Source organism: Nicotiana attenuata, unplaced genomic scaffold, assembly GCF_001879085.1.
Source record: "Nicotiana attenuata strain UT unplaced genomic scaffold, NIATTr2, whole genome shotgun sequence".
Lineage (NCBI taxonomy): Eukaryota > Viridiplantae > Streptophyta > Magnoliopsida > Solanales > Solanaceae > Nicotiana > Nicotiana attenuata.
Window position 1 is genome coordinate 340,515 of NW_017671015.1, and position 11,405 is coordinate 351,919.

Consider the following 11,405-nt stretch of genomic DNA (forward strand, 5'->3'; position numbering starts at 1 on the left):
TAGAATGCCAGCCCGGAAAATATGTAAATTTCTCCAATATATATGAACAAAGCACAAATGCATGAAGTTTACCCATGTTTTGGCCAAAGCAACGTTGCCTCAACCAAGTAGAAGTCACAGTCGACCTCACTCAAGTTAACTAAATTAAAGATACAATTCGACCTTGCTCGAATTAACTAAGTACGGGTTACATTCGACCTTGTTCGAATCAACACCCAGTCGCCCCCCGGCCGCAATCAAACAAAAGTTACACTCGACCTCGCTCGAGTTAACTAAATTAAAGATACAATTTGACCTTACTCGAATTAACTAAGTACGGGTTACATTCGACCTCGTTCGATTCAATACCACTCGGCGCCGGCCGCAATCAAACAAAAGTTACACTCGACTCGCTCGAGTTAACTAAATTAAAGTTACAATTTGACCTTGCTCGAATTAACTAAGTACAGGTTACATTCGACCTCGTTCGAATCATCACCCACTCAGCCCCCGACCGCAATCAAACAAAAGTCACACTCGACCTCGCTCGAGTTAACTAAATTAAAGTTACAATTCAACCTTGCTCAAATTGACTAAATTAAGGTTACATTCGACCTCGTTCGAATAAACACCCACTCGGCCCCCGGCCGTAATCAAACAAAGGTTACACTCAACCTCGCTCGAGTTAACTAAATTAAGGTTACATTCGACCTCGTTCGAATCAACACCGACTCGGCCCCCGGTCGTAATCGAATAAAAGTTACGTTCAACCTTGTTTCGAACTAAGTACAGGTTACATTCTACCTCGTTCGAATCAATATCCACTCAACCCCCGGCCGTAATCAAACAAAGTTTACACCCGACCTAGCTCGAGTTAACTAAATTAAGGTTACATTCAACATCGTTCGAATCAACACCCACTCGGGCCCCGGCCGTAATCAAACAAAGGTTACAGTCGACCTCGCTTGAGTTAACTAAATTAAGGTTACATTCGACCTCGTTCGAATCAACACCCACTCGGCCCCCGACCGTAATCGAATAAAAGTTACGTTCAACCTCGTTTAGAACTAAGTACAGGTTACATTTGACCTCGTCCGAATTAAAACCTACCGGCCCCCGGCCATAACCAAAACTAAATTCTGTTTCGACCTCGTTCAACACATAAATCAAGTTTCTACGACTAAAGCGGCCAAACGACAAAACAAAAGAAAGAAGCGTACAAGCTCGAACAGAAGGAAAAGAATCAGACACGGACAACGAAAATGACATTTCATACTTGACATATATTCTTTACAAAGGCTAGAACAGACGCCCGCAAAAGTATGTACAAAATTTACAAGCAAAAAGAAAGAAATTTAACTACTCGCCACCTAACCCAGCAGCGCCATCTCCACCATCGCCATCGCCACCAGGATACTCATCCTCATTACCAAGCGTCCTGTTCAATCCTATCCACATCTCCCTCGCCATCACCGGCCTCTGGTGTAGCGGGGTCATAGCCACAAGCGATCCGAGCTACACGCGCCTTAGTGCGAGCATCCTCAAAGTCGGCCTTAAGAACTCTCCGCGCCATCATCAAATCTCTAAATATATCCAGCTGGGCCTCGGCGTGAATCCACTTCTCATATAAATCCCGTGGAACATCAGGGAAAACAAAAGCGTGAGAAGAGGACGACTGAGCCGATAATTGCGCCTTCTCGGCCTCAAGAATGACGACTTGGTCACCAAGGCTCGAAACCTCTCTTTCTAGCTCCCCTATCCGTTCTTCGAGCCGCTCTTCTCTGAGTTTGGCCATCTCTAAATCATTTGCCCGCTCAGATTGAAGGACGCGGGTTGCAGCCTCCAAAGCATCCACTTTCGTCGACGCCCCTAACCGAGCCAACACGGCCTTCTCCAAATCCACTGTCTTCTCGGCGACCTCACCACTCAATGCCGGCCCTGATCAAACATTGCTCGAACTCGGCCCGCAGAGAAATCACTTGGGCTTGAAGGTCCGCACATTGGGCCTCAACTCCTTTGCTCACCTTGAGCTCTTCCTCTTTCTCTCTCAGTGCTCCCTCGAGGACGCTGCACTTGCGGATGATCCTCATCAACTCGTTATCTTTCTACTTCAGCTCGTCCGCATAGCTTGGAAGTTACCACTCTCGCCAAACCGCCTGCAGATCTCGCGGTGCTTGTTGCAGTATTCACGGTACTTTCACTCCATCTTCTTAAAAATGGTTTTGCGCCTCTCCTCTCGGTGAGCACTCTATATCTACAAAATTATGGTTTGAAAAGAAAAAGAACAAGAGAGGAAGAAAATCAAAGTCAATCAAAAAATAGTGCAAGGCACGAAAACCAGAAAGATCGAAAAACTTACCCTAAGGATGGCTATACCCGTCGAAAGGGTGGCATCATCCAACGTCTCGAGGGTCCTACCCTCCACATCGGAGCAAAGGGGACCTAAGGAGGAAACTACACTCTCTGTATTCACCAGTAAGTCCTGATCCATAAGAACTACGATGGTCCTCGAGGACCCATCTAACCTGACTTCAACGCGAGTAAACCCCTCGCTCAGCATTCAAACCTCGTCAGGATCAAGATCAGATCCCATCCTCAGCAAACCCTTTTCCCCTCTCATTGGCGGACGGTCCACCAGCTCTGACGTGGCATCAGAAAGGGGCACGCTCTCTGCGGCTTCCGTCGATGGCAAGATTTTAGTCTGAAGATTCGCACTGTCTTCAAACACGGCAGTGGCCGACTAACAATCACTCCTGGTAGAGTCTACGGCTTAGATCGTCCCATCGCCAACATCCACCGACCTCATATTGCGAGGGATCAACTTTTCCTCGCTCGGTGATGACTCATCTATTAAATGAAGCAAGGGAGAGGCTGGAGTCTCTGGTACCAAGGCCGCCGATGATCGAGCCAATCTAGCCGAAATGGTAGGTTGAATCGAAGGGGAGGGCTGGGCAGGCCTGGCCACAGTCATAATAGGGGCAGACCCCGTTGTAGTATTCTTCTGGCAGAATGCCAGAGAAGGAGCCCTCGACCTCCTCGAGGATACCCGGGCTGAAAGCAAAAAGAAGAAAAAAAGATTTAGAGGTCGATCCTCACAAAGCAATAAAAATTCAAAGCGGGTAAACTCACCAGTCACAGAAGGCGCATGCCCAAACTTATTAAGGAAGGCCGTCCATTCACGGATCCCCGCTGTGTCGGGGAGAACCCGGATCAACCAATCATGTATGTCCTCGACCAAGGGAGGGGGTGCGATCTCGACTGCAATAAAAGAGAGCAAAATATAAATTACAGTTGAAATAGGCGAAACCAAGGCATAATAAAAAAAGAAGAGAGAAGGGAAGACATGCTTACGGGCATAGTTCCAAACCTCGGGGAACCCGCTTGCATTGACCACCACGTACTCAGTTTTGTCGTAGAAGTAATTGAGCCAAAACTAGTGATTTGCCTTATCGTCCATCTTCACCACTAGACATTTGCTACCCTGGTGGCGAAGATGTAGCATCGTCCCCCTATGAAATCTAGGGGCAAAGAGGTGCATTAAGTGGCGAAGTGTCACCTCGACCCCGGCTAGTTTCGCATACTTCGTAAGCATGCAGATAAGTTTATAGATATATGGAGAAAGTTGGGTCGGTCAGACGCGGTAATAGCGGCAGAACTCCTCGGCCAAGGGGAGGATGGGAAAAGAGTAACCGACATGGAAAGGGTACGCGTAGAAAGCGTAGTACCCAAGACGGTGTATCTGCACCACGTTGTGCCTTGCTGGGACTAGGTCTATGCGAGCAGGAATTTTTAACCTATCCCTAAATTCAGCAAGGACCACATCTTTCATCAACGACTCCGAAACCTCAAGGTCGTCTTCAGGCACCTTTGAAACTTGTCACTACGAGGGATTATCTTCTCCATCGTAGGAAGGTTCCCATCTTCAATGGCAACTGAAAGCGCTATCATCATGGGGAGGCATGCGCACTGCCAAAGGAATAGGTTCAGTCGCCCTCCCAGAAGATGCGTTAACCATCTTTGTTTGGTTATATATGAAGAAGATATAAGCACAGAGGAGTCGTGAGTAGCAGAAGTCACCAGAATCGATGAAAATAAGGATATAAGAGTAAAGGTAACGGGAGCAGGAACTCTGAATGAAGAAGGAAGAAAAAAATACAGGGATTCAACATTTGACAATACAAAGAATAAGGCAAAGGGTTTCATATCCCTATTTATAAGAACTCGGGCATCAATATCGAGAAAGCAAACGGTCAATGCCCAGTGCAGGTATCGAAACGGCAGAGGTGCGGGAAATAACGCAAAGCATGCATAACGATGACGCATGATGTCATGACGTCACTCTGAATCGACGTGACCATAGGATACGGTTCACAAAGGGCCACGTTGCCACCTCGTTTGAGATGTTACTACTCGACCTGCTCGTCTAAATTTCTCAACCACAACTAACAGAGTCCGCTCATCGAGGTCGTCCAGAGTCGGCCTCAATAAGCGGATGGACTAACTGTGTGTGTCGAAATCTGCCCCAAGAGAATTTGGCATGATGGGGAATTAAAGAAGATGATGAGGCCAAGGTTGACTAATAAACAGTAAGACTCGTAGCTAGGCAGTTAACGACGGTCGAGGTCGAGCATCAAGGACAGAGCACTAACGACTAGTTTTTGTAATAGGATATTAAAGTGAATATTCCATTGAATATTCTCTGCATTTGTACTATTAGGGTTGACTGGGGATAAGTCCCATATAAATAAAAAAAGAGATAAGGGGAAAGGCATGTAACATTCATTTTGATAAGAACACTTTTTGATAAGAAGACTCCCTCTCTAGAAAAGATACAAACGCTACCTTTCTAATAAGATTCTTCCATCTATTATTTCATACTTTTCCATCAGATTCGAGAATAGTTCTAATACTCTAGGATTTGTCTGTCACTCATCACTATCAGAAAGACGAATCATCCACCTCAGTCAATAGTGGATGAATCATTCTCCTTATTTATATTAATGCCATTTATTGATATTTATTACTTGATACTATCTTATCCTTACTAAAACTTTTTGGAATATTGAATGCACACTGCAGTTAATCCCCTGCCAATGTTATCTCGCAATTTTTGTGCTAAATAGTTATAAATCTAGGGATATTATCATTAACTTGGTTTAACCCCGTGTTACATAAAATTAATTAGTTTAACCAAAGGTTTACACTTTTTGGTCAAACAAACCTCATAAAGGTTTTGAACCACCTAGACTATTGAGCTATGATTTTGGCTATGACAAGGGGATTCAAAATATATTATATAGAGACACAAAATAGATTTTGCCATATATGTATAGTATAATTTTCTGACGAAGCGGTTCAGGTGAACCCATTTCCGCCCCCTAATTCCGCCCCTGTTATGAAGTTATATCTAGTAGAGTCTCTCTTATCGGTGTGTTTTGCACCACACTTAGAGGGCTATAAGGATATTCAGGAAAGTCCCCAATTTATTTATTTTAATCTAACTGTTAGAACCAAATTACTTTAAAGATGACATCTTTCATCTTTTACCCAAGACCTATCATGGCAAATCATCGAGAATTAAAATTGAATGCGGAAACGTACCTGAATCCATAGGAACGAATGAAACTGCGGTCAGTGGTCTTCCAAATCAAGACGTAGGAATTGCACAGAAGACGACTCTCCCTTTTCCACCGATGGGATATTAGAAAAGAACCATACGTCTGATTTGGGAATCATAACCCTATTTATAGATGCACATAGTTTACATATTTCTAATTTAGCCCACGATTAAATTAGAAATTACATTCGGGTATCTACACATTAGACCCATACATTTAGGAGGTGTCTGATAGACCTATTTAACTTTAAACCTTAGCAGATCACTTTTAATTTGGGTTATCCTTTTAACGGTAGCAACCAGCATACAATTATTCTTAATACAAAATATATGTGCAAGTCCATAAACTCTTATAATCTCCCACTTAGATGACACATATATATGTACATATAACTTTATAATTGTATGTCACCTTATGAGCTCAAACATATTTGCTATCATAAACCAAAATATCTCCGAACAATCTCGTCCATCAATCATGCCAATATTGGACTAAGACGGCTTTTGTTATATTTATCATAACTAAACGTTCCTTAATCACGAATACCAACATAATCAAATGACATAGATCAAGTATGGATGTGTAGCATGAAAATTACATGCAATGTGATCTAAGCATGCCTATTTTCAACTGGTCCAACTGAAAAAACAAGTCAGAGTGAAAAATAAATTGGATACTTTATTTGTGTAGAAATAACAAACTGAAATTCATTACCTGAAACCTTAAACTGAAACTCATTACCTGAAACCTTAAACTGAAACCAAATTGTGTCTATAAAGAATATTTAAGAGGTTACAAACTCCCACTGAAACTGAATATCATTAAATGACATGACACCCATATGAGCAATATGCTCATAAAAACCTTGGGTGGTAGTCCATTAGTAAGTGGGTCCACAACCATGGAGTTTGTACTAACATGTTCTATAAACACCTAATCACTCTGAACTCTTTCTTTAACAACCAGGAACTTTATGGCTATGTGCTTTGACTTTTACCAAACTCCTGTTGTTATTGAAATACAAGACTACTAACTTATTGTCACAAAGTAACTCAAGTGTGCTTTCAACTTTATCCATAAACTTGCAGTCAGTGACAAAAGTCTGCAGTCATGTTCCATAATCAGATGCTACATAATATGTTATAAATTAACTACCATGGTGAAAAGAGCTATGAGTGTTTGTTTAACACTCTTCCTTATATAGCTCATCAACTAAGTATGTCATATTATATCAACATCTAGTGAAGTCGATATCCGAATACCTGATTATCTTTAACTTTTTCGACTTTCTTTATGTGAGCATAAACTGTTTGTTCTCTGGAATTACCTTTTGAATCTTTAAACTACTTTCAAAAGATAAATTTATAAATTATTTAAACATGTGCCCGACATCCCTAAATTAAATGAGATATACAGACGCATAAAAAGTTGATCATATATCAGACAATAAAAAAATTTACTTACTCCCACTAAACTTGTGTCATACAAAATAATTAACAAGATTTAGACACTTTCTTAAGTCCATAGATGATTTTCTTTATAGAAATCTATTCTTGAGGTTGTGGAGTTTGTTCTTTGGGAACTACATCTTGAAGGACGAGTTGAATAATATTGTCTTTGATCCGAATTTGCTTCGTGGATAATGTCAGGTATAGAAACCTGTTCCTGAGCATTGACAATAGCAATTAGAGGAATATAATTATATTGCTCTTCAAAGACAAAGTCCTTAAATCTCTCTTCCCCCACAAACTCAACATCGTCAAAGAACCTCACATTATTAGAAAAAGTAGCCTAACTTGTGGGATAAAGATTCTAAAAAATTGAGGGGATAAAAAATATTATTGGACAGAAGTCTTTTAATTTTCCTTTAGGGATATGACCTAATCTATCATGCCATAAAGAAGTTGACTACTGAATGGTTAATCCCTTATTACCAGTTATGTTAACAAGCAGGGTTCATTGAATAAAGCAACCTATAGATTATTGTATAAGTCTCATTCAAATTCAAATAATACCGGTTCTTAAAAATAATCTAAAAGTTCCAATTGCTTCGACTTTCACCGACTTGGCATCACTATCGTAGATGTATCTTTCACCATCATTAGGCTTTTAATAGTGCAGGTAACCCTGCATAGACACATTGATGTGAGTTGTTATACCGGAATCTATTCATCATCTGTATCTTGGTATCGAAGTCAAATTAACCTTAAAACAAACAAAATTAAGAGGTGTACCTTTCTTTGTACGCCATGCGTGACAATTGGCACAATCCTTCTTCTTATTACCTTCAGCTTTACAAAAGAAACAACCATCTGTTTTGGTTCCTGATGTTGTTCCTTTTGTGTTGCTGTATCTACAACTTCCTTATTCTTTCTCTTCTTGTCCTTCCTTTTGTCCTTAGGCACAACGGCTAAGTGAACACTTTTTATCTTTTCCTGCTTCAGTCTATCCTCTTCCTGAACACAGCGTGAAATGAGCTCATTTAGAGACCAAGTCTCTTTCTAAAAATTATAGTTCACCTTAAACTGGCTAAACTGTGATGGAAGGGATATCAAAATCAAATGCATTAGCAAGTCCTCTGAGAGGTCCAACTTAAGTGCTTTCAACTTAGAAGCAAGATGAGATATTTGCATAATATACTCCCTGATGTTACCTTTGCCTTGATACCTCACTGAAGTCAGACTTGTCTAGAGTGTACAATCTCAGCTTTTTCACTCTTGACAAATACCTTTTCACTTTTAGCCATAAATTCTTTAGCCGTCTTAACCTTATTGGACATAGTGCCCATGAATATTTCTGGAATGACTTTCTTCATGATCATCATACACATGCGATTTGATCTCTCCCACATTTCCACTCCCTATTTTCATTATAGGCACTCTTATCTGTAAGAGGTGGTGGAGAATCAATCCTTAATGTTAGGTCGAGATCCATGACTCCGAGAACAATGTTGAGATTCTCTTGCCATGACTTGAAGTTAGTGCCATTCAACATAGGAATTGAATTAATGTTGGCAGTAATATTTGCAGGAGTAATTTCAGCTGAACCAGAGAACAACAAACAATGAAATAAGCTCACATAATACTTAAAATCAAAATGAAAATAAATTTGAATAAAGGTAAATCCCATCTCAAGGTACCGGTCACTCCATTAATATTTTATCTTTGGACAAACTATTAGCTTGTAAGTGGTATTTTGGTGTAGTAATCAAACACTGATAATAAAAGAACATGTCGAATGATAAATTTTTCCTTGGGCCGATTTATTATTCACACGTAAAACCAAATAATTTACCACAAGAATGCACATGCAATTATGTCAAACATTAAACTTCCTTTGGGCTGATCAATATTTACATAGGTTACACATACACAATCTTTTATATTCCAAAATAAATAAGTCTCCACAAGAGAGGTTACTTTGGCAACATTAAGCTTCAACTTTATTTATCTTAAAATATATACAACTATACCAATATTCAAATTTAAGTTCCTAAATTGAAACACATGTATTTTCAAGCCAAAATAATACATAATGGTGGGCCTGGAAACTAAATCTGCCAGTATAGCCTTCATATTATTTTTCCCAATTTACCTGTTGCTGAAAAGAAAATTTCAATGCTCATAAACATAGAATCAGAAAGCACCTTAGTGCTATTCTCTGGCAGAATATATATAAAGAAAGGATTTACTTCCCACATCCCACAATAATGCCGCAAAAGTGGCGTCCCAAATCAGCAAACCAAAAAAAAAGAATATATACCAAATGCTTTAACCGAACGTGTCACTGCTGCAATTGCGGCACCTTAAGATTGCTGCAAGTTTTAAATTTTTATCTTATTGTTAACCAAAATCTTAACCAAAATAATCCTTAAACTGGCACCGAAAAACCTATAAACATAAATCTTATGCCGCGCAACGGAGGCAATTTAACCAGCTACCTTTTCTAAAAATTACTAAAACCAGAATATTAAATAACCACAAAGAAAGATATGAACTTTTAACTTCTCTGACAGTACACCATAATGGGGTAAATCTCCAAATGTCTTTCTTTTTCAAAAATTTTATTATAAGGCTCTTAGGTTCCTTTATATTATATATATGTAATAACCTGAGCAAGTCCTCCGCCAACCACAAATGTTCAAATCAAAAATCTCAAGCCGCAAAAGCGGCGACCAATCTGCAACTTTTTACTCAAAGAATGTTCTCTTTATTTATCAAAACAAAATAATATTAAGAAAAACTAATCAATCGGAGAACTCAGAAGCTTTTACAAACCAATATCCCTTTTCAGAAAAGCGAGTTAAACTCACTGTTCGGCTATTGAAACCGTTACACCACCAAATTATTGAATCGATATATCTTAAACAAATCTCAATGATTTAACGTGATAGTGGCTCTGATACCAATTGTTAGAACCAAATTACTTTAAAGATGAAATCTTTTATCTTTTACTCAAGAACTATCATGTCAAATCATCGAGAATTAAAACTAAATGCGGAAGCGTACCTGAATCCATAGGAACGAATGAAACTACGGCCAGTGGTCTCCCAAATCAAGTCGTAGGAATTGCACAGATGACGGCTCTCTTTTCCACCGATGTGATATTAGAAAAGAACCCTCTGTTTGATTTGGGTACCATAACTCTATTTATAGATGCACACAGTTTACGTAATTCTAATTTAGCCCATCATTAAGTTAGAAATTACATCCAGGTATCTACATATTAGACCCCATACATTAGGAGGTGTCTTATAGACCCATTTAACTTTAAACCTTAGCAGATCACTTTTAATTTGGGTCAACTTTTTAACAGTAGCAACCAACATACAATTATTCTTCTTAATACAAAATATATGTGCAAGTGCATTGTTACACCACAAGTTTTCATACGTGAGAGTACGTCGTAAGTCATTGATGTAAGCTCGAAAATGAGATTATATTTGGAAGCAAATAAAGTAAGTTAATAATGTTACCTTGGAGGTTACAAATATTTAAGATCATGAATAACAAGTACCCAAAGGGTTGGAAAGCTTAGTCGCTAAACGAATTGAAGAAAATAAGTTTCGTCAAAAATCGACAAGTTTGGAATGTTATAACATATTCTTTTGGGGTGAGACTAGGGTGATTAACATGATGAGGAGGTTAATTTATGAGTTATTGTAGTCGTATGATAGTCGTGTGTTATGTTTTTAAGTCAAACGAGTTATGGAACAAAAGTTAGCAAAGATCATCACAAGTTGCATTTATAATGTGCTGAAATTTAGGTCAAATGTAGATGCACTTTTCTCCCAATATACTTGGCATAAATGGATGATCTACATATCAAATTGAAGATCTATGAGTCTAGTTTCCAACGCATTAAACCATTCATCAATACGACATCGGAGTAGAGAGATATTCGCATTTTCGCGAGACCGCGCAAGCAGCTCCCAATGGGACCCACTTAGGCGGTGGTCGACCTACTTCACTTTATAAACGATTTGGACGCCTATTTTTCACTTATTTTCAACTCAATTTCGTCTCCAAACTTCTCCTAACCTTTCTAAACAGATTCCACAAGTGTTTGAAGTGATTCCAAAGTGATTACACCATATCTCAACATCAAAACTTAGTTCTAGTGAAGAACAACACCTCTTTGAGATTGTGTTGTCATTGAGGATTGTTGTGGGCTGTAATTGGATGAAATTCCAAGTTGTTGCCGCTGTATAAGGTGAGTATAACAGCCTACTAATTGTGCTTAAGCTTGCTTGTATGTTGGTTAAGTTGTTAGGATGATAAACTACAAGATAGTACTTGGATTAGCTTA